At 46.6% G+C, this 25,171-nt stretch overlaps 1 protein-coding gene across 1 annotated transcript in view; it reads left to right on the forward strand.

The window, feature by feature from the left end:
* TBC1D5 (TBC1 domain family member 5) overlaps positions 1 to 25,171 on the forward strand; it is a 1,704,599-nt gene that overhangs the window by 257,280 nt on the left and 1,422,148 nt on the right. The window contains exon 4 of the mRNA XM_078664018.1: positions 14,767 to 14,795. The gene's annotated coding sequence lies outside the window, so the exon portion shown is untranslated. The remainder of the gene's footprint in view (positions 1 to 14,766; positions 14,796 to 25,171) is intronic.

The following is a 25,171-nucleotide window of genomic DNA, read 5'->3' on the forward strand; positions in this document are numbered from 1 at the left end:
CCAACCATATTTGGTTCCAACAGAGTCCTTTTTACCGCCTTCATATATTTTGCCATGCCGATTGCTATATCAAGATTTGGCATGTCGGTAAGTAGGTTAATTGCTAAGAGGCGCTCAGTTATACCATATTTTAAAAACAAGAGTCGCAAGAACAGTTTCCGCTGTGACATCCATTTTTGATAGTCTAATAAGATATGTAGATTATCACACTTGGTACCTAATCCACAGCGGCATTTACCATCCGGTTGTACCAATTCTGCTTTTCTGTTTCTCTGAGATACCCAACAGTTAATCCCTATTCTCCATCGGAGCACCTCGGCTATTAATCCAGCATTAGGTAGTGTATCCAAATAGGTATACCATGTATCATTCTCCCAACACTTTCTTTTTCAAATAGATCATATCATTTTGCCTGGATATTTCTCTTCCAGTTGTTCTAAGCTCCGCATTTGAGGCTTCAACCGACAGTGTCGCCTGGTCAAATTTTACATTTAAGTTTTTACACAGTCCGCACAATTTCATTCTGACTCGGCTGGCCCAATTTAGGTCGCTGTGCAAGATCTCCGCTTTACACCATTGTGACACTTTTTTGACTTCTTCAGATCCCAATCTTTTCCAAAATCTTAAAAGGGCCACTTGTACCGGTATGTTCCATGAAGTCACGCCTATTTCCAAGCGGATTTCCTGAATCATGGAGGAGCCGGGCAGTGACATCAACGATTTTACACATTTCCCCTCCTTAATGTCCCAATTATTCTTCCCGCGCAAATAAGGAACTTCGGCTCCATACTGCACTTGTGGGGGTATCATTGCCTTATAGGCTTTCAGTAATGGTCTATGTGACATATCCCCGTAGACTTGGCTAAATTTCCTTAGCCCGCATCCTGATGTATGGGCTTTGGCGTTCTGGGCTACTAGATGGATATCCCCTTTTAAAGACTTTTCAAACCAAATACCAAGGTATCTGTATTCATTCACAATTTCTAGTTTAGTAGTTCCCAGGTACCAATTAAAATTCTGGGTTTTCTTCCCAAAACATAGGATTTTAGTTTTATCCATATTTACCGTCAGGTGTTTAGCCAAGCAATATTTATTGAAGGCAGCTAACTTCCTTTGCAATCCGATTTCCGTTTGGTCAAAAATTACCAAATCGTCGGCGTATAGCAGACAGGACAGATGTTTCCCATGCATTTTGGGGCTGGCACTTCTACTCACTTCTAAAATAGATGGGAGATCAGCCAGGTATATTGCAAATAATAAGGGGGCTAATATACATCCCTGTCTTAAGCCATTTTTAATCAATATTTTAAGAGTCAAGCCTCCTCCTACGTCTTTAATGACTTGTGCCCAGTTATGTTTATGTAACGCCTGGATAATTTTCAAGAGCCCCTCGGGGATATTAAGTTTTCTTAGGGACAGTTAGAAAGAGCAAAATTTGCAGTTAAAACAATTTTCTTTCACAACTTGCTTGTTCCTGAAAGCTGGGGAGAGGGTGATCTTAGCACAGCAAACCTTTCGTTGATGCCTCGTTTTGGAACAAAAACACGTGCATTCTTGTGCAGAAGATTTCCCCCCCTTTTTAAAAAAAAAAAAGTTTTGAATTGGCTTTATTTTGGCTGTTTTCTAAATTCTCGCTAGCATATTGCACAAACCTTGGGCACATTTAGAATGCTCAAAACGTGTGGAATCATAGACACAAATTTGGCCTGGATACCTTTTTCCGAAAAATAGTTTTGAAGGATTAAGCGTGAAGTGTCCCAATCACAAAACAATTGCTCAACACTGGGGTGTGAAAAGCCTTAGCTGCGAAGAATTTAAGATGGAGTGTATATTGTTTTGCTAAATGTGTTTTTCTACAGATTTGTATTTTTATTACTGTATGCACTTTGGTTGTCCCTTTATTTGCACTTCATTAAATCTGTTTATATGGTGTGAATCCATGGTTGTAATTGTATGACTGTACCTGGTTGTCGGCTTGCGGGAAAGTTGAAGCTCTGTACAGTAGGTCTCAGTTGCTTGTGGTGACCATGATAACCGCTATAGGCTGGAGTGGTTCCATAAGAAAAGGTATTTTGTGAGCCATCTGTCTGATCTGTTATGGAAAATTACGACAAAGGCAGTAGATCTGATTTTATTACTGTTTATCAAATTTGTTAAAGGCAATAAATGGTTTTCGCACCGTGTTAAAGCCTTCATCAGGTGTTTATTTTTAATATTCATTCCAAGAAGTGTGTTTGCATATCCAATATCCCAAAATCAGTGCAAGTACTAGACCCCACCAGGCTCCGGATCCAACCCCAGCAGTAATAGCACAGAACAACGCGCTCAGCACTGGATTTAAGTAGCATACAGTGCATGCCAATAACATAATAGGCATGTCACCAATTTAAATATTTGAACTTCCCCACCCGCACCATCTCCCCATCATCGGGTATTTTGTTACATGAAATCTCACCTATTACCTTTAGAGGGGAAAAGGTTGGTGTTGGTTACCCCGTTTTATGAACCCTAGGAGCAGAAGATTTACACTCTAATAATTCTTGCTAGAAACTCATCGGAAGGCCTGCAGGCTTAGCGGTCTGTCACAGTCTTGTCATTAAACAAAAAAGCAATAAATAATGCATGTATCCATGTACACAAACGTTTATCCATTTAGATACATATAGGTACTTTGGTACAGCCATTGGCTGGTCTGCGTGTCATTTGTCGCTTACATGCGTGACGTGGACTGAATAATTGGCCCATGCAGTGCCTATCAGTCATTGGCTCTCGTGCGGTGAATAAATGTATTTTCTGATCACTTGTAAATGTCCACCTGAACCATTAGTGTTTTCAGTTTTCTCCTTTAACCCATTGGCTGCAGCGGTGATTCCGCCGTGGCGCTGGGGAGGAGGGAGGGTCGTGCAGTGCCGCCATGCTTGTGACGGAACCACTCCATCACGAGCCACGGGCGTGCTCTGCTCATGACGGAGTAAATTGATACTTGTATAGCGCACTACTCACCCGCAAGGGTCTCAAGGCGCTTGTACGAATACCGCTGTGGAACCCATCCTGGCTTTCCCTGTGAGATGCCCACTCCTGGGCACCCCCAAGGTGAAACCAGGCATCCTTAGCATTGAGTGGTTCCGTCACGGCCCCGCCCGCTCATTAATTCACCTGCGCAGGCGGGGAATTCATGCCGCGTGGGCGGAGCGGCCACGGCGTGACGGAACCACTCCGTCATGAGCACAGCGCGCCTGTGGCTCGTGACGGAGTGGTTCCGTCACTAGCACGGAACGGGTTAATAAATCCTGTCATTTTTTTTTTGTGCAACTTTTTTCAGTTTTTTGTTCATGAAAGATAGTACAACTCCCGAGGCAATGCTAACAGACCACCTGCTTGTTGCTCTTTTCATCTATAGTGCACCGCATCACATGTTGCTACTTTCTCAAAACAAGGCAAACATTATGGGATCCATAGTGTCTCGAATTTACCATTCTAAGATGGCCAGCACTTTGGTTCTAGACGTAGCTGCCATGATGGAACTTTAAAACAGCCAAAGACTATGTACAATATCACTGCAACACAGACGCTCCCTTTTGAAAGCTCTCAAAGTGATAGCCGTGGATAGCAGCCTTAAGGCTTAACTTGAAGGAGTGTTCCGCCGCCTGTTTTACCAGATGTAAACCTGTAGGTTAAACGAAAAAGCACTACAAGGTGTATATATAAAATATGTCTATTTATTACAGAGCACTCACTAACACATTGGTATATCTCCTACCTGGAGAGATGAACACAAATACACAATAATACTTCAATTGTAAACGGGTAAGTAGCGCAAAATACAGTGCTCTCTATGGGGGGACCAAACGATATACGAACAAAATGGAATCCAAAACAGCGACCAAAGTCGGGACTTGGACCAGGAGACTCTGAGGAGCTGGGGGACACAAGTAACCACTCATGATAAGTACTCCACAGAGGCTGTGTGCAGAGTGGAAGCACAGCTGTGTGTCCAATAGAAGTCACTGGGAAAGTCATATTTCAGTTTGTAAAAAGGACCCTTCCTGGTGGACCCTGAAGAAACCCTGTGGAAGACATAAGGTTGAAGAGCCACCCCACATGTGGTTACCCCAGGAACCAGGATACCTACTCCAGCGGACACAATTTGTCTCACGCCGAAAGTTGAGAACCAGGGGGTTGGTGTCCGGCGGGAGCACCAGCAAGCCTTGGCAGCTACAACAGGTGTGGAAAGTGAAAAAGGAGCAACATTGGGACCAGCAAGTTCCAAGGGACTCGTCACAAACGGGAGAGTCAGAGCAGGCCCGAGCAAGCAGGGGAGCCCACTGGAGCAAAAGACGCTCAAGAGGACCCCCAGGCCGAAGGCACAGGAGTCACAAGAGAACCTCGAGCATCTCACCAAAGATGAAGGCCCACGCTGCAGAGGATGCAATGAGGACGCTTCACTTGGCAGGAAGAGATGCTGGACACTGGATCTTCTTGTAGCCCAAAATTCTCTGCAGTGCAGACCAAACACGTAGAAGTAGTGCACACAGGTTTGGTCCCAGGGGATCTGACAAGGGATACTGGCCTCAAAATTGTAGAGAGGACAGGTCCAGCCTTAAGGGAGTTACAGAACCACCACCTATGTTGCTAAGCCTTTCGAAGTCCATGGGAAGTCAGAAGCAGCAGACCGGTCAGCTTCTTTGCAGTGCCGCAGATGCAAGCAAGTGACTCCTTGCCTCTAAGGGAGATTACTTTCGGTGCCATTGATGCCCACAGCTCTGTTGAAGACCGTGGAAAAAGCACAGACATAGACAACGAAGAAAACCTGCAGAACAGCAAGACCAGGAGCAGCAGTGGTCTTCTTTGATGCAGTCTAGATTCCAGGTGAAGTCCACCGAAGGCCAAGTATCCAGACGTTCGAAGAGTGGCGTGGATTCAGGCTTAAGCCTTGTCCCACGACGAATCTGAGGACCCACCCACAGGTAAGCCCTTTTATACCCTAAGAAAAGGGTTAGGACGACTCAGGGGTCCATCCTAGAGGAGGGACTGGACAGAGGGAAGGATTCTCACATGTCCTTAGTCCAGTTTTGCACCAGAGCGGGAGCCAAGAACTGGCTCAAACTGAAGTATGCAAGCAGGCACCACATGTGCCCTTCAGAGCAGTCTGGTGGCGCTGACAAGCGCCTCCCACCCTAGCCCAGTACACAAAGTCCTGCTCATGCAGGGGCACCTTTACACTTATAACCCTGCATCCTACCTTCAGGACTGAAAGGCCTGCCCTAGGAGTGACTCATAGATTTTAAGTGTAGTGACCTCAGATATAAGAACATGTATATCTGTCGTAGGTGGTGCTAGCACCAACTTACACAGGCTGTAATGTCAGGCCTGTTGTCACACATTGAGTGGTCTCTCATGGGTGGCACAATACATGCTGCAGCCCATGGGAGACCCCTGGTGTACCTATGCCCTGGGTACCCTAGTACCATATACCAGGAACTTATAGGGACACCTGTAGCCAATTGTGGATGTACAGAAGTACTTACCATGGTCAATTTAGGGAGAAAGCACAGTGACTGGTATCCTGATTAGCAGGATCCCAGTCGGACTAGTCAAAAACACACAGACACCAGGCAAAAAGTAGAGGTAACCATGCTGGAAGGATCCTGCCTTCCTAAACTCCCTCCTGTGTTTAATTTCACTTTTGCCAGAAAATGCCTGTCATGTTTAGACAGCATGCTTCTTTCTAGGTCTTGTCTACACAGCACATGCACTCTGCTTTTAGAAGCATTGTTTACAGTTCAGCCGCTTTCAACCTGCCCACAGCATGCCCTTAGTTGTTTTCGCTCGTACTCTCATTTGCAATCTTTTGATCGCTTAGCTCCCGTATGCTTCCCTTCCTTTCTTGTATTGGCTGCTTTCTGGACCATGGACCAAGTACATGTGTTCTTCCTCATCATTTTGCAATAAACCATTTTTTATTCTATAAGCGTTTTGGTATTATTCCTGGACATGCATTGTTCTTTCCTACTATTAACACAGGCATACGGCTTCCTATTTGTTACTTTCACCCTATCTGCTATCTCTATTGATGCTTTAGTTACTTATGCCCACAGCTGCACCACTCTACGCTACACTGTGCTTTCTATGCCACTCTACTCTACGCCACCCTACTCTACACTTCGCCACTCTATTCTAAGCCTCTCCATTCTAAGTCACTCCACTCTGTTCTTCACCAAACCACTCCACACTACGCCAGTCAACGCCACACTACTCCACTCCGCTCTGTGCACTGCACTCTGTTCCATGTCACTCTACTTTTTGCCACAATACTCAATGCCACTCTACTCCACTCAGCGCCACACTTCTACGCCACTCTACTATATGCCACTCTGCCACTCCATTCCAATCCACTCTCCTTCCCCCAGTCTATGCTGCTCTACTCTCTGCTACTCTACTCTCTGCTACTCTACGCCACTCTACTCTACGCCACTCTACTCTACGCCACTCTACTCTACGCCACTCTACTCTACGCCACTCTACTCTACGCCACTCTACTCTACGCCACTCTACGCCACTCTACTCTACGCCACTCTACTCTACTCTACGCCACTCTACTCTACGCCACTCTACTCTACGCCACTCTACTCTACGCCACTCTACTCTACACTTCGCCACTCTGTTCTAAGCCTCTCCATTCTAAGTCTCTCCATTCTAAGTCACTCCACTCTGTTCTTCACCAAACCACTCCACACTACGCCAGTCAACGCCACACTACTCCACTCCACACCATGCTGCTCTGTGCACTGCACTCTGCTCCATGTCACTCTACTCTTTGCCACAATACTCAATGCCACTCTACTCCACTCAGCGCCACACTACTACGCCACTCTACTACGCCACTCTACTCTATTCCACTCTGCCACTCCATTCTATTCCTCTCTCCTTCACCCCAGTCTATGCTGCTCTACTCTATGCTACTCTACTCTACTCTACTGTTCTCTACTCTCTGCTACTCTACGCTTCTCTTTTCGGCTCTACTCTATGCCACTCTTTCATTCAAAGCCACTCTGCACCATGCCACTCGACCCTACTCCACACAATGCAACTTTGCCCTAATCTATACCATGTCACTAACGTTTAGTCATGCTGAACGGCAACTATACTACTGTAGAACATGACTAAAAGACATTGGCAAAGCCAGTAGCGCTCATATACGTTTTGCCAATGGTGGTTTGTATTGATATTCTATGAATGCATCTTGCATATGTTGAGATTGTGTGTATTTTATTGTGGTTGTGTCAGAGGGTGAATGCAAGAGTAATTCAGTGATTGGATCGATGAATGAATACGTGAGTACAAAGATGAGTGACAGTGTGTGTGTACGATGACTTATCGAGTGCTTAAACCCATCATTGACACAAAAGGCACTTCCATTCTTAAGCCAAACTTATTGGTTTTGACAATGCTTGTGAAGACTGGATGCAAGATCAAGTCTTTCCAGGATCCTGGTATAACTTGGGATTGAATACAATGATTATACATAAGGCATACAATTCCTGGCCAAAAATCTGCATCATATTTAAATAATTAACTGGTCGACCGCTGGGGGCAGGACCACGTCAGATCTGCAGGTCTTGATCATTTCAGGGAACTGGCTGCTTAGAAAGTAACCGACTGAGACGGAAGCTGCCAACATGAGATTGGATTTGGTCGCGGGCTTTCACATTGAGCCCTTATACAGCTGTGTGATAAGGATGATCCAGAAATCTGGCGAAACACAGCCGCAAACCACATTATCACCTTTATACTGTTTTGAAAAGAACAAAATTCTTTCAGATTTTGTGCAGATTTTAAATATTGTGTTCCTTAACCGCTCTACCGCGGTGGCAATTTTGGCATGGCGGTTTGATTAGGTGGGTGGGGCAGCGGCGGCCAACGGACGTGCGCAGCACTACGAAGGTTGTGCTCGCATCGTCCGTTGGCCGGCAGGTCCATGGAGGGGAATAATGGTTGTTTTTAGCCACCATTCCAGCTTTTTTTTTTTTTTTTTTTAGACTTTACATAGCAACCTCCCCTTCATGGCTTGGGCGATGTGAAATGGGTGCTTGTTCATAACTTTGATTCCTCGTTGGAGTATTTTCTTTTCGATCGGACCAGAATTAGAGCACCATTTGTTACAGGTTTTGGCTCTACCAAATGGCGCAACATGCCTATAGTGGCATTAGTTAATATCTGCTATCTGCCTTATTCACTCAAGGTGGAGTGTGTGAGCCGGGTCACTTGCTTTAGAGAATAGTTTATCCGCTAAAGCAGGATTCTTCAAAGTCAGTCCTGGAGAGCCAGATCTATGGTTTTCAAGATAACGACATTTATCTAAATGGGGATATGCTAAAAATCTGGCATGAATCCGTCTTTCCAGGACCGACTTTGGAGAACTCTGCTCTAAAGACAAAGAGCATTAGCTTCTAATAATCTTACATTGTTGAATACTAGTCAGTAGGACAGTTGTCTAAAGCTAGCAGTGCTTTGGATGAGTGTCACATCAGAAACCTTGAAAAAGTTGGTCACGTTCACACTTTTTGTTATTGTAGATGGTTGAAGGCAAGCCAGTGGATAAGCTAGAACCTCACTGCTGCTGAAAGTGACATGTCTGGGTCATTGATGCTCTGATGAGAGCTCAATGTCAGGAACTTAGTCGTGACTTGAAGCATAACGAAGCAAAGATTCAGCAAGTTGTCCTTTCTCTGTGAGAGGGTCAATGGCGATGGTATACTCCTAAATTTGAAACGACAAGCCACGACCATTATACCTCTGTATACTTGTAATGCACCTCCCTACATAACAAACTCCCGAAAGAGTCCCAAATTATGAGCCTTTTTGCTCAAAGTGGCATGGTATGGATGAGTGATTATCCTCCCCACAGACCATGTCTTCCTCAGATGGATGGTACATAAGGTTCATATTAAAATATGCCGTGATCAGCCGATGGCCGCAGAGAACTCCGGTTTTAACTACTTAATGGTCAACTTCAGCTCGCTTGCTTTGTTTTTATGGTCTGTAATTGTGCACCTGTCGCCAGACAATTGTGTGAGCATCACTAGAGAGAGACTGTGGCTTCACCCACATGATGGGAACCTGAGTACGTGTTTTGATTGGCCTGACGGGGGCTTCCACAAAACAAGTGCTAGCCCTCCACGCAGCTGTGATCATTTTGTTAATTTATCCAGCAGACCTTGCACTTTCACGGGCACGCACGCATGCGCACACGCATAACATTTAAATGCTATTAAAGTGTCTTAGATAACTAGGTAATCTGTTGTTTTTTCTGGCAGCAGCACAGCTGGGAGGAGGACAGTCAAATAGAATTTTTAGGTCCTGCTTGACAGTGCAACTGTCACCTGACCTTTTAACCTGCACAATATTATTCTACAGTTCTTTGCTCCCACATAAATACATATTTGTCCCCATGCTATTTACTTGTAATGCTTCACATTACCATACAACATACCTTTAAAGCCAGATCAATTGGCATTGCCAATGCTTCCTCTTTTCCTTGTGCCGTAGATTGATATAAACATTAAGCAATGAATAATGGTATTTTGAAACTATTCGTAATCCAGTTCTTAACTAATATAACAAATACTGAGTTACTGCTTGTATGCACTTTTTCTATTTTTAAATCAAAGCAAGATGTATTGTCTGTTGTGTAATTCACATTTTTCTCCACCCACTGGAACTTACATTATGGGCACCAGGTCAGCTGACTTCAGTCATTGGCAAACTACACTATGAGTGGCAGCATTCGGCCCTTTTAAAAGGAGCGCATGTACACGGCCGCTGCACTAAAGTGCGGTGGGGCCGGCTGGGGGGGATTTCGAGAAACGACCACAATAGAAAATTAATTGTTCATTTGATTTTCCCTTGTGGTCGTCTCTCGAAATCCACCCCCAGCCGACCCACCACTCTTACCTGCTGCGGCTGCGTGTACACATTGTCATTCACTTCTCTGAAAGGGACGACTGTGTGTCCTGCTTGAGACCAATATCTTATTTTTGCTTTTAGCCACTCAGTTTTCATTTTGATGGGGGTTCGGCAGCTGTCAACAATGAAATTTTACCAGAAACATGACACAAAAAACCAGTTGACAAGCCAAAAGGTTGTCAGTCACTGCCAGACCTATTTGCAAGTGCTTGTAGAGCGCGACTCGTTACCTGAGAGGGTATCCAGGCGCTTGCTGCAGGTCTCAGTCAAAGAGCCAGGTCTGGAGTCCCTTCCTGAAGTGGGTCCGTGAGGGTGCAGAGGTGGAGGGGGAGGGCGTTCCAGGCTTTGATGATAGATGGGAAATAAACATCCTCTGGAGTGGCAGCGGCGTATGCAAGGTGTCTGTGCGAGCTGGAGTGGCAGCGGCGTATGCAAGGTGTCTGTGCGAGCTGGAGTGGCAGCGGCGTATGCAAGGTGTCTGTGCGAGCTGGAGTGGCAGCGGCGTATGCAAGGTGTCTGTGCGAGCTGGAGTGGCAGCGGCGTATGCAAGGTGTCTGTGCGAGCTGGAGTGGCAGCGGCGTATGCAAGGTTTTTGTGCGAGGGCGAGGTGTGTGGAGCGGAGGTTCATGGGAGGACGGTGGAAATGCAGTTGGTGGTTCATGTAGGGGGTCCTTAGTCGTGAAGGGCTTTGGCATGGGTCAGGAGCTTGAGTTGGAGTCTCATCTGGACTGGGAGTCAGTGGAAGACTCCAGGTGCTGGCTGATGAGGGTTCTCTTTGGCAGGTTGAGGATCAGCCCGGGGGCTGCGTTCTGGATCATCTGGAGTCTTTGCACGAGTTCAGTGGTGGTTCCTGCATAGAGCGCGTTGCCGTAGTCCAGTTGGCTGGTGATGTGGGCTGCATCACTGTCTTACTGGTGCTCAATGCTTTTTAAATTGCTTCACAAGCCTGGACAAAGCAAAATGATTCCAAAATGGCTGACGCAGCTGCTGCTACCTATATGGTGGCCATCTTGTAAAGGAGTTTCTTTTGTTATTTGAAAACCCATTAGAAAATGGCTGCTTTATATGTGCAAGGATACACAACAACGTGTGGATCCCCCCAAAAACATACCAAGGCCAGTCGGTCATTGCCTCGTAACAAAGGTGAGGGCTTTAGGCTTTGCATTTGCTTCTTTCCGTATTTTTTTTTTTACTGTGGCAAGTAGTGCTTTAAATGGGCTGGTACTCACTGGTACTGAGTACCGGCACTTCTTATTTTTTATCAAGCTGAGTACCAGCACTTTTCCACTGCCAAGGAGAGTACCGGTAATCAGGGTCAAATTGATAAGGTTGGCACTGGGCCAGCTGTGTTCCTGTTTTTTACCAGCATGTTTGCCGTTTGTCTGTCATTCAGCTGTGGCAAGCGGCACGACGAGACCTGAATGGACTGCTGGACGCCTGCTTCTTCGGCAAGTGGGCCTCTGCTCCCTCCCCCCCAAATGGAAGCTCTTATTGTCCTCACCAGCCCCCTGCCGAGCCTCAATGCTGGGACGTCTTGTTAGATAGTGTATGGGACATTTCCTACCTGGGGCGCAGCACAGTGATGTGTGCAGACTGAATGAGTGGGGGGGGGGCCTGCTCAGGTGTGGCCTCTTAGGAACCCAGGCTAACAAGGGCCATTTTCACTCCTTGGCCTCTCACTGGGGTCTGACTGTCTTTCCCCTAACTCACTTGCCCCTGCAAATCAACCCCCACTGTCTAACCGCCTGCTGAGACATTGAGTCCATTATGGGCGGGGATGAGGTGGTGGGGGTCTACCTAGGCGGACTCCTCGTGCCCAGGTGAGGCGAGAGATGGTGTACTTACCTTCCCATCAGAGGCCAGTGTTGTTCTGCTCCTGACCTCTACCATGCTGGACACTGCACATGTTCACGACCCTGCAGTGCCCACTGTCTGCCACTGAAAGCTTACCGTCCATTGGATCTTCTGCAGAGGGGAGAGGGCGGATAATGGGGTGAGAAGGTGAAGAGTGAAGGGACAGATGTAGAAGAAGATGAGCAGAGTTTAAAGGGGAAAAGGATAGACAGAAGGGGTAACCGCAGATAGAGATGGGGAAGCGAATGAGAAAGCTATGAAAAGAGTAAGAGGCACGGAGAAATAGAGAGAGTGATAGAGAATGATAGGATACAATTAGGGGAAAGAGAGTGGGACGGAGTTAGCTACAAATGGGAGAGTAGTGATGGGGAGGGATCGAGAGGTTTGAGATGTGAAGACTGATAGAGAGTGTGTGTCTGCTTGTTTGTTTGTGAGAGAGAAATGAAATCAGAGCAGAAGTGATTATTTCACAAAGATTGACAGAATGATTTCCAGGTTCCTTTGGGGGTATCATCGCTCCCGCCGAGCCCTGAAATGGTGTTTCCTGCCCAGGTTAAAAGGTGGATGGGGAGTCCCCAATTTCCGGTTGTACTACTGGATTATTTCTTTAAGATATATGGGTATACTCCTTTTTCCAGATATTATTACTGAAGAATCTGTTTATCCCTCAGTTTATGAATTATTGTTAGGCAAGGCGGCTCCTTAATTTTTAGTTAAAATTATTGAACCCAGTTACTACAAAAAAACCAAATTTAAAATTATTTTAGCTGGCTTTGTAATCTGGCGACAAATTAAGAAAAAAATCCTCTGTTGGGGTGAAATTAGCCATTATTCCCCAGTGTTTAATAATCATGCTATATCACCTGTTTTTCATGATCCAATCTTAAGAAGATGGCTCCTTCTAGGAATCCAGGTTCTGGGTGACCTATATGAAGATACTCAACTTTCTTCATTTTCTGCTCTTCTAATCAAATATGGTGTACCGAAGAATCAATTTTTTAAGTATCTCCAGATCCGGAGCTTTCTAGAATCTAAAGGTCTTCTTACTCACTGTTGCATGAACTCTAATAAGATATTAGAAACTACCAGGAAAGCCAAGAAAGTAGGTCCAGTCTATCAAATCACCATTAATCAACTAGAAGACGACCTATCTCTTCTAGAGAATAAATGGCAAAGGAGACTTGATTCTGCAAATATCGATATGGGAAGATCAATCGAGCTATCCATCAAGATACTTTTTAATGGATCGCTCCAAAGTCAACATTATCTGTTGATTTTTGGTCTTTATTATGCTCCTGCTAAAATAGCGAGGCGGAAGGCTGGAAGTGATTCGAGATGTAATCGTTGTGAAGAGACGGATGCGGACTCTTCATATGTTTTTTAAATGTGAGAAACTCTCCCGATTCATTACTGATATTGAATTTTTTATTAATAATAATCTTGGGGTTGATGTTAAAATCTCTCCTGAATTGGTAATTTTTGGCCTTCAAGCGGACCAGTCTGGGATTAGATCTACTGCTGAAGAAGCTTTTCTGTTTATCTGTTTGTCCGTTTTCCGTTTCTGTAAAACTTCTCGCTGGATAGATACCGAACCCCCAGCTTTTCATCAATGGCAGCACAAGTTGCTTTCCATATATCACTTAGAAATGGCTATGTATAGGCTTAAGGGGATAAGGAAAAAAAGGCAAGGATCAAAAATTTGGGATCCAATTTCTAAATGGATTTAGGATATCTGTCTTTTTTTAGTGCTTTCTCCCTTTGTATGTTTCTTTTTTTTATTATATGTATTATTCCTGTTCCTTTCATACTGCTCATTGTACGACTGATTGTTGAAATAAAACTTAAAAAAAAAAAAAAGGAGTGAATAGAGGTATTTGAAAAGAAATGTGTGGAAGGCTTGTTTGTGTGCGCGCACTCTTGTACATAAAAGGATTGCGCCAAACGCAAGTAGGAACAGTATGGCATTAAGAAGCTGTAAATATTACAGAGCAAGGAAACATTACCGTGTGGTGTTTGACATTAATTTTGTGTAACGAGTTAGCACATTTTGTTTATATTGATACATTTCTCCCAGGTTTTGGTATGTCCTGCAACTGGTGTCAATGTCCTTCTCTGCACATATGACAAGTTTGAGACAAGTATCCAAGACAAAATGAATACTCAACAGAAGTGTTTTTGTATCATCATGTCTCACCCCGCCTCTAAATCCACCCACGACCACGCCCCTAGCTCAATTTAATGAGTACCTGCACTTATTTTTTTCCATTTAAAGCACTGGTGGCAGCAAGCTTTTAATATGTTTTAATGAGAACTCAAAATGCAGGCTATTGATTTAGCTTGTAAGGTGTTGTAATTCTGCTGTTTCTCTGACTGAAACCTCAGCGACCAGTCTCAATCGGAAATCTTAGCCTTGGTGTGCGAGAGCAGTGGAGTCGTTTTCAGATTCCAGCCTCTTAGTCCTTGGCCTCTCAGTCCTTGGCCTCTTTGCTGAGGCTGCAATCAAGGGGGGCATTGCTGTTTTTGTTCTGACTTCTAGAAGTTGGCTTATTGGATAGTGCAGTAGCAAGCCATTCAAGGGAGGTGTCTATGGGGGCATTCGACCCTGAGCCAGTGGGTGGGAGCCTGTGGAGCCCCTCTGAGACACCTTGGGGGGGGGGGGGGCATGTGGCTTGTACTGAGGCGAGGGAGGTTATGGCAATTTCCTCTGACTGGTGAAGTTTCTTCCACTCCAGCTCTAGGGTGGTTCCTCCTCTACCACAGGGGCGTAGCTTTCTTAACCCTGATATTTTCTCTAATATATCGTTCAGACAGCAGCCAGGGGTCTCATGCTCTTCTTTGCACTAGGGCTCAGGAGACAGACAGACACACACACATACACACACCTTTAGAGTGTTGCCCTTTAAAAACAACTGAAAACTAATGTTTCACTTTTTCTGTTTTCTTTAGATTCAACAAGGAGATTTTCGAGCACCAAGGTAAAGAAAGCATCATTTATTGTTGAACCTTTTGAACTTTTCATCTGCACTATAGAAGTGTTGTGGTTGTTTTAATTTAACCCCTTGCATGCGCACGTCAGCCACCGGCCGTCACGAACACTACCTTGGTAGTGCTGCGCATGTCTGTTGGCCGACGCGGCCCCACCCACTCTTCAGAACTCCTGCAGCTAAATTTGTGCCGCGGTAAAGGAGTTAAACTTGCATACATTTGTTTGAGAGATTATTTTAATCTGCATCTCAAAAGCATGAATGAGCAATCCAAACGCAGTATAGACAGCGGGGCATTGGCTTTTATCGCATTTAATGTAGTCGCATACTGTCCATCTAGGTACCACACATCACAAACTGAGTCCTATTAAATCATGTACCTATCCAGTGTAATTGAATTGTTTTTATCGGCCTCTGTAGAATGAAGCTGGTGGAGGCGACGGCGTTTGTCTGGCGGGCCATGGTGTGGGAGGAGTAGAGTATGATGCCAAGGTTCTGGACGTGGTCCATTGGGGCGGGTGGGTTGCTGAGGGCGGTGGGCCACCAGGTGTTGTCCCAAGCTGAGGGAGTGGGTCCAAGCACGAGGACTTTTGTCTTCTCTGAGTTGAGCTACAGACGGCTGCTGCTCATCCAAGCTGCAATATCTTTCATTCCTTCCTGGAAGCTGAGTCTGGTGGCCTAGGGTCCTTCATGAGGGAGAGGATGATCTGGGTGTCGTCGGTATAGGATACTATGCTGAGTCCATACAGTCTGACGATGGCGGAGAGAGGGGCCATGTAGATATTAAAGAGTGTGAGACGGAGCGATGATCCTTGGGGTACTCTGCAGTTTATCCCTGTGGGTTCAGAGAGGAAGGGCGGCAGTCTGATCCTTTGGGTCCCGCCGGGGAGAACGGAGAGGAGCCAGTCAAGGGCGGTTCCCTGTATGCTGGAGTTGTTGAGTTTGGCTGTGAGAGGGCAGTGGGAGACAGTGTCGAAGGCTGCAGAGAGGTCTAGTAGCATGAGGGTCGTGGTGTGGCCTTGGTCGCGAAGCGTGCAGATGTCGTCTTTGGCTGCGAGGAGGGCGGTGCTGTGGTTGCTGCATAATCCGGATTGAGACGAGTCAAGGATGGCGTTCTCTTCGATGAAGTTGGCCAGCTGGGCATTGACTATCCTGTCGGTGACTTTGGCTGCGAAGGGAAGGAGAGCGATGGATCGGTAGTTTTTCAGGTCCGTCGGATTTGCAGAGGGTTTCTTGAGGAGGGGCTTGACTTCTGCGTATTTCTAGTCATCGGGGAAAGTGCCCGATTTGAAGGTGGCTTTGATGGTGCGCCATAGCTCTGGCGTTATGGCGGCGGCGGCTCTGTGGAAGATGTGCGTGGGTTCAGGGGGCTCCTGAGAGTGCTATTCGTGGTCATGGCGGTATCTTCGGTGGTGACCGCAGTCCATGCAGTGATGGTGGGTTGGCTGTGGTTGCTGAAGGAGAGGGTGGTTTTTGGTGTCTGTTCTCTGAGGTTGTCATTGAGGGCCTTGATTTTCAGGTGGAAGTAGGAGCCAAGCATGTTGCAGAGGTTCTGGGAGGGTGTGACATCCGTAGCTTCACTGGGGGTGAGGGGGGGATGTTGGTGATTTGCTGGATGATGCTGAAGAGTTCCTTTGAGTTGCTGGAGTTGGTGAGGATTTTGTTCCGGATGAAGGTCCTTTGGGTGGATCTTATGAGTTGGTGGTATTTTGTCATGGCGTTCTTGAGGTGGTCTGGTCTTCAGTGGTTTTGCTGTACCTGAATCGTTTTTTGAGCCATCTGAAGGTGAGTCTGGTTTGTTGTAGGTCAGTGGTGAACCAGGTGGCCTTCAGGAGGCGTTGTCTGTCGGGGTTGCAGAGGGATGCGAGCTTGGCTGCACAGTTGGTGATCCACCGGTGTAGTTACTTGGCTGTAGTTATTTGGTGTCAGTCGAAGTGGGGTTGGGGGTGGATCGCGGATGAGGGTAGACTTGATGTGCTCCTCAGTGACCTTGCTCCAGTTCTTTCACGGTGGGTGTGGAGTGGGTATGTGAGCGGTGGCAGTGTTGAAAGAGAAGTGTACGCAGTTGTGGTCTGTCCAGAAGTGGTGCGTGATGTGGCTGAAGCGGATGGTGTTCCCTCCTGCGAGGATGGGGTTGAGGGTGTGTCCTGCCTTGTTGGTAGGGGTGGTGACTAGCTGTTTCAGTCTGATGTTGGTGAGGTTGTCGAGGACGGCGGTGGAATTGGGGTCGCTGAGGTTGTCGAGATGAAAGTTCAGGTATCCGATGAGGATGTAGTCCATGGAGGCGATGGCGTAGGGTGTGATGAGTTTGGCGATGGTAGTGGCGAACAAGGCGCGAGGCTGGGGGGAGGGGGGGGGAGAGGTCTGTAGGCAAGGGTGCCACGAAGCATTGTTCTGGGGCTAGTCTGGATCTGGAAGTGAAGGTGTTCAGTGGTGGAAGGGGAGTAGCTTGTGTTGGAGGTGGAGATTCGGAGGGAGCTCTAGTGTACGATGGCGTTTCCTCCTCCTGCGTGGTTGGGGCGATCCTTCCTCTGCATCTTGTATCCATCGGGGATGACGGTGGCAATGTCCGGGGTGGAGGAGGCGTTGGTCCAGGTTTCCGTGAAGCAGGCGACGTCTGGCGTGAGGGTGTCAAGGAGGTCCCATATCTCTACAGCATGCCTGTGTGGTGGGCGCATGTTGAGGAGGATGCACTTCAGGGCTTTGGTTGTGCTGGCGACTGGCGTGGGTGTGGCAGTAGAGGGAGTGCGGAGTTGGGGAAGGATTGTCAGCAGGAGAACTGGCCGTGGGTGGTTTTCAGCGTAGACAGCTGGCAGTTGTTGTCCCTTCTGGGGTTCAGTGTGAGGAGGGTTGCTGAATCGTAGCAGTGGGTGGTTAGAGAACCAGGGTCACTAGGGCATAGCGGCCACCACTAAATAAGGAAGGGGGGACAACAATAGGAACTACCAGGTACAAAACGAATTAAAACAGGCAAAAACAAATCTGAATACACAGGTGACAATAACAAGGTACAATACAAAAAGGAATTAAAACTGGGAAAAACAAAACAGAATATAGAAGTGACAATAACAAGGCACAATATAGAACAAGCATTTGCAATGCAATAGGTCTCGCATTTACGAGAGTTTAAGCTATTGGCATTGTAAATGACAATGCCAATAGCTTAAACTCTCGCAAATGCGAGATATATTGCATTGCAACTGCTATTTTTGTTAAAGCGCCACATGCTGCACTTTTACGTTAGTAGTGGCTGCGCCCCTTTCTTTATACCCAGCTCGTCTAAAGAAAGGGGTGCAGTCGCAATTAAAGTGAAAAAGCGGTATGGGGTGCTTTTATGAAAAAAGCATCTGTTTGTCAAGTTAGCAGACGTGCTTTTTTTGGTGAAAGCGCCCAATGCCGTGGTTTCACTTTAATGGCGGCTGCGCCCTTTTCTTTAGACGAGCCGGGTCTAAAGAAAGGGGCGCAGCTGCCATTAAAGTGAAAGCGCCGTATGGGGATCTTGTAAACCAAAAACTGAAGAAATAGTAAGCAAAACGAGCCCTATTGAGTATGCCAATGCTTGTTGGTTCTGCTATGAATTCGTGTGGTCAGATTGACAGAGAAGTGGAGTTAAAAGAAAAGGAAAAAAGGCTATCATGACGCCGGCACTGGCCATACGTCATACCTCTTTTTTAGGTTTCGGCTGGAGGGCGGAGCTCTTAGCTCCGCCTCCAGAGAAATCTCTTGATTTCCAGTAAGGAGAATGGAATACGCCCCCCTGTCCCATTGGCTAGCTCCATAAATGGAGGCTAGCCATTGGAACAGAGATCTGTCCGTCAAGGCCGGACCAGATTCGGGGGCGTTCCCGAGATTTTTTCCCAGGGCGGAGTTACGTTTTTGCCCGTTCCCTCCCCTTTCACTGATGCGCTGTCCATTCCCGCCCCCTCCGTGTGCCTTTCCGCCCCCCCCTCGCTGTCCTGTGCACGTTTCCCGCCGTCCGTGTCCTCTCCCGCCCCCTCCCGCCGTCCGTGTCCTCTCCCGCCCCCTCCCGCCGTCCGTGATTCAGATTTGCTGTCCATTCCCGCCTCCTCCCGCCCCCTCCCGCCGTCCGTGTCCTCTCCCGCCCCCTCCCGCCGTCCGTGATTCAGATTTGCTGTCCATTCCCGCCTCCTCCCGCCCCCTCCCGCCGTCCGTGTCCTCTCCCGCCCCCTCCCGCCGTCCGTGATTCACATTTGCTGTCCATTCCCGCCTCCTCCCGCCCCCTCCCGCCGTCCGTGTCCACTCCCGCCCCCCGTGTCCACTCCCGCCCCCTCCCGCAAGGCAGGCCGCATACAGACAGCAAAGTACCCTTCTGAATGTGTTCTTTACAGCACAGAAATAATATTTACACAAACCACAGCCCGCCTCCTCAGAGCAGGCACCGGCCGCAAGATGGATAGCTTAGCTGGGCTCTACTGAACGCAGCAGATACGCGGATTCTTACCATGCCGATGTGTGGTTTACTCGGCCTGCCGGCTCAAATTGGAGCTGCTAACTGTACAAATACACTTATTTATGGTCTGCGAGACTCCATGTTCCCCCCTTCAGCGTCCTGAGTAAGTACGCATTTAACATGCCTGGAGACAGGCCGTAAAACGGATTTTGGCTAAGCCTCCTGCTTTCATAAATCATTTTTTCAGCCTTTAAGCTGAGTGCATCTGATTTCAGTAACACGTTTCACAAGCTAGTTTAAGCTCGGGATACCAGAGTTTGAGATACCAAAATCTTGTCTTGGCCTTTTGTAAGTAAGCAATAAGCTGCTGCGTCACTCTTGAAGTGGGTGGGTTGGACAATTGGTCATGGACGGATTCCATGCGCCACATATGCTGGACGCGTTCCACATGTTGGTGTTTTCGAGCTCAATTCGACTGATGTGTAAGTTTTATGTTAAAAAAACAACCCACAGCAAACCTAATTTAAATATTTAAAATTCGCGTTAGAGTAGTCTTGAACGGAATACATTGAGCATTGTATTGTATTGTAATTGCATTTATATAGCGCTTACTACCCCTGACGAGGCGTCGACGCGCTTTTTCGGCGAGTAGCACATTTCTGAACCAAAATTAGTCTCTGACCAACATTTTTGATCGCCATTGGAGAAGTCCCCCAGTGAGTTAGGAGCCAGCAATATTTGCCACTTCTAAAAGCCACCACGTCGTTTATGGCCAGCCTGCTCATTTGTGAACTATTTGTAAAAACATTTCAATAAAGAGCACGGAACGGTCAGAAGTGTTTTTATTTTACCATGCTTGACTTTCTTAGACTTCAGCCAGTCAACCAGTAATGACCGAAAGCATTTTATGATGATGTAATGGAATGTGGAATAGAAAAGGGTGGGTGTTGCCTCCCTGGTGATTTCAACTATAGTCTGAGCGTCAGGTAATCAAACATAGCTACCCGTGGGAGAAGCATTTGGTTTCCCTGTGGTTATCAATTGGGAAGGGACAAAAAAGCCTTCAGTCATTTAATAGATGGGGACAAATAGCGTCATACAAACTCAATAAGGCTTTTTAAAATGAAACACCTTCGCTTCAGTGATTACATTCATTAATAAATACCATCCATCATAATATGGAATTATATAAGTATGCAAATGCATTCAATAATTTGTGCTGGAAAGGGCCCACTTACCTATCCCACCTAGCTGCAGTTGCTTCCGAGATGGCAACTACCTTCCAAGGCTGTTTGTTAAGCTTGGTCTGTAAGATTGGGGGGGGGGGGGTTATATTCAGACTTTCTAACAAACTAAATTACATTATACGACAAGCAGGGCGCAAGGGATTGGTAGGGGAACTAAGTGAGAGAAAACATTATTTTGTAAAATAGCCAACATTGTTGAAGACTTCCAAAACAGAAAGAGAAATGTGTGTACGCGTGTCTGTCTGTGTGCAATAAAAATTCCTGTTGAAATCTGACAGACACTACAGTACCCGACTGAAAGCAGCTGTACCCAACTATTTAGCAGAACATACATTTATTGGGGAGGGGGGTTGGGAGGTGTAACACCCCAACCGGCCCTCCCCTCCCCCAGCTATGCCCCTGCTGACCCATATGAGTCAGTTCATTAATTACGCAACCCAGCCAACATGGCCTGTTGGATAATACATTGTGAACGTTTACACTACTCCTTTCTTCCACCTAATGTCTGTCAAAAACGCCTCTGTTCGGGGATTCACTTGCAAACAAGCATTTACAATGCAACGGTTTCGACTTTGGAAAAATTTGAGCTATTGGCATTGTAAATGACAAAATTTGTATTTATGTGTTGGTTTTGAAAACAGATAAATAAATGGCATTGTCATTTACATTGCCAATAGGTCTAACTTTTCCAAAGGCGAAACCGTTGCATTGTAAATGCTTGTTTTTTCTTATGGCAGATAGGGGTGGACAATACAGAAGGGAGGCTGGGAATGAACGCAAAACTGGAGGAAGAGTAAAAGAAAAAGCGCTAGGAAGCATCCAGATATTTTTTCTTCTTAAAGAAGGGGCTATGTGGGTGGTACAGGACCCGTAGGGTGGGAGTGGAAACGGGAAAGAAACATGGACGATGGGAGAGTGGTGGGTGTGAAATAGTGTCTGAATCCGAATACAAGCAGTGGTCAGAAACTAATTAAAATGAATCAATCTGTGCTTGGTCTGTGCTCCACACATTGAATAGGAAGTGACGCCAGATCCGCGCTCAGTGTAATTAGGAATCAGCAAATAAGACTGACCAAAAAAGGAAACAAATGATCAGCAATGGGTGGGCTCCAAGCCCTTTACTGTAAGCAATATCCCTTGCAACAACGTGCATGTGCGCTGTCAAGTGAGACCTCAAAACTGGCTACCTTACCCATTCACGCATAGAATCTTGAAACTGCAGAGCACTATCCATTGTAACAGAGGATTAGCTGTGTACAATAAGCAGTGACCTCCCTCTCTCCGAGTTGCTGCAAAGTACATTTGGGATATATCTATATATGTAAATATAATATCAAACCTTAGTTCTCAATATGCATGCATACACTTCTCATGTCAGGTTTTTGGACTAGAAACGGAGGTTAGGAGGATAACAATGAGTTTTATCTGCACACAACCAACTCTCTTTTTATGTGATTCATGTACTCTGAAGTCCTTAGGTAATATTCTATTGTAAAGCGCTCTGTCTCCTTTGGGTAAAGTTCGCGCTAAATAAAAACGCATAAATAAACACATTTGCTCGCATTGCTTTAACTCAGTGGAGTTCTCTTCTCGTATTAAACGGGGGAGGTGTGGGGTCTTCAAAAATGTTGTTATTGTTATCAACCCTCTAAGAACTCCGAGTGTCCAACAGTAGGGTCTCTTGCATCAAGCTGCCGAGGAGGAGCTGGGCAGCTCTTTGGACACAAACAGAACTACTCTGTCAGCAACACGATCTCAAATAAATAGCAGACCGACGCAACATACATCCCATGCTTGCCATAACCTACAACCCTCTTCTCTCACCTGCAAACGCCACGGCAACAACCAGTGTTGGACGATCGTTGTTGCTGCCGAGGACGCAGAGTGAGGGCGGGATGTTCATAATGGAGAGAGGACTAAGGAAGCCTCCTTTACATGGTGGCCATATTTGAGAGGGACCTCGTCCAACTAACAAGCACGGAGCTTCCACGTTTTCCCACAGTCTGAACTCAATGGTTAGCCAATCTACTAGAGTCCGGTTAATTTTAAGAGTACAGACATTTGCTTAAGTATGCCTTTTCAAAACATAAACTACGTGCAAGGCAAAACGTTCAGTATTGCCGCATTCTCGTACATAAAATTACCACGTCTATTTGTTTTGCCGTTTTACATGACTCATGGTCACATTCCATTTTTATGCACGGGGTTGGGGGGTTGCAGAACCGCTGGATTTTGAGCCAATCCTAGCACTCCACTTCCAAAGGCGGCAGCTGTAATGTTCAAATAGCGTCGCATCCTCTGGGATATATATCCTAGTAAAATAATAAATAAGCCAAACCAATTTAATGAACCAACAGTTTAAGCACAGCTGTTTTCTTCCTTGCCGCTGTCACTTACACTTTAAAAGATTATAGACACATTACTCGAACGCGTGAACGCTCCCTGTATAAAGAATATTTACATTGCGTGGCAGCCATCTTAGTGTCAGGCGAAACATTTTGCAGCTTCTTTTGTCTAGGAAGTTCTTGAAGCCTGTGTCCATAGTACTAATTCCACAACACAAGCCAATACAAACCAAAGCTGCTTTAATGTACGCTTGCTGCGAAAGCTCATATATTTACCAAATTACAAATAACTCTTAAAACATCAAACGATACCCCGTGCGCACTGCTATGTTTTTATAGTTTTATATAGCGCGAACTTGACCCGACAAAATTTGAGCGCTTCACATGAGCATCACTTACATTACGCAAGTCCACATTCATTACTGCTTTTATTTTTTGAGGCAAAGAAAGATTATTGAAGTGGTCCAGAATCAGATGTTGATATGAAGTCGAGACTCGGACCTGCTTCCCCAACTACACAACTCTGGCTTTAACGCTATATCCACTTTAAATGCTTTGCATGCGCGTTTGAGCCAGTTCCTTTGGGCGGGTCTTCCGTCTTCGGAAGTCCCGCGCACGCGCCCACGGAGTGCCTGAGAGCGGGGCTCCCATGCCCGAGGGAGAGCCCCGGCTACAGAAGTCCCGAATGGCGGTAAGTGGGGCTTAGTTCTAGGGGGGAGGGGGGTGCGCTTGTGTGTGTGTGTGTGTGTGTGTGTGTGTATGTGTGCGATGGCGGCGGGGGGTCTTTGTATGTGTGCGTGCGTGTGTGTAGGTGCGCTGGTGTGTGTGTGGGGTCTCTGTGTGTGCGTGTAGGTGTGCTAGTGTGTGTAGGTGCGGCAGCGGCGGGGGTGTGTGTGTGTGTGTGCCTGTGTATGCGTGTGGCTGTGTATGTGCGCATGCGTGAGTGTGGGTGCGCGTGCACGCAGTCAAATCCAGCACAAGAGAAGCGCGTGGCACCCTCTTGTCCGTCATTCCCCCGAGACGGGCAGCTATAAGTCTCCAGCCTGGACGCATCCTTCGGATGCTTATTCCAGGCGAGACCTAAAAAGGTAGACCAAAGACATAAAATGGGCTCGAACACAGAGATAGACTGCAGCGGACCAGCAGAAGAGCAAGGCTCTCCCACTGGACCACCAGGAATGAGGCGCAGGCAAGAGCCTTCGGGTGGAGGAGGGCCTCGAACACCTACCGGACAGAGGTGAATGGGGTCAGTGGCAGAAACACCAACAGTGGAGCTGCTGGAGAGAGCAGGTCTCTAACCAGAAGGCCGGAGGTCCATGAGAAAGGAAAGGCAGACCCAGGATGGAGGAGGTGAGATGACGCCTTGGGGAAAAGGAGGTCCATGAGAGAGGAAAGGGGGACCCATGATCGAGGAAGTGAGATGACGCCTGTGGGCGGAGCTCCTTGTCACACAGCTGTCTACTGGGGTGATGTGGAGAGCTGGCCCCGGTGCCTGACTGGCAGGGGCAGAGGAGCAACAGGCTTGAAGGTTGCAAAAGTCAGTACGTGAAAGGGAGGGAGAGCTTGTATTGAATTGTTGCATTACAGTTAAGTAGTGCTTCTTGCCTCAACGATGCGCCTAGGCGCTTCAACGGACTGCTGGTCCGCTACTTTGTGTTTTTCTCCGGTCTTGAAGAATGTAGGATTGTAGTGTTGCCTGTAAGGGAAGTGTTTTGGTGTTGTGTGTGATGACCAGAGCTGTGCTGTTCCCTGTCACCTGTAGCTACAAGAGAGTGCGGGAGAAAGCACTTGAGCGTTACTTTTATTTATTTATTTATATATATATATATATATATATATATATATATATATATATATATATATATATATCTCCACAACTTGGCTCAGTTTAGGTGACCCCTGGTGCTCTCCCACCGGTGCGTTTTCCTCGGCAGAGCCCTGCCGATTGCACATTCCAAAACTACCTTCGCAGGTAAATGAAAACGCACTCGAAGATTTTCTCCTTTTCACAGTTGTTTATTGCAACCTCGCTCTTTGCAGATACCAACGCGTTTCACCGCCAACAGACGGCTTGATCACGGTCAATACTACTTCCCTTTCATCCACCTATAAGGTGTCATTGTGCAAAGTCATGTGATTAACATTTTCCCTATCCCTGATGGGGAATTATGGGTGATGTAGTTTGCATCCCTTAATTATGTTACCAAACACAATTTATACTCGCACCCATTGCATTGTAATTCTGTTGGTTTCTAGGATGCCACACATAGTTTAAACATGCTCGCCCTCTAGTGGGCTAACGTTTTGTGTTTCAAGCTATTTCATGCCCTCCAGTGGGCTTGAAGCAAGTTTCACATTATATTA

The sequence above is a fragment of the Lissotriton helveticus genome, chromosome 10 (assembly GCF_964261635.1).
Source record: "Lissotriton helveticus chromosome 10, aLisHel1.1, whole genome shotgun sequence".
Taxonomy (NCBI): Eukaryota; Metazoa; Chordata; class Amphibia; order Caudata; family Salamandridae; genus Lissotriton; species Lissotriton helveticus.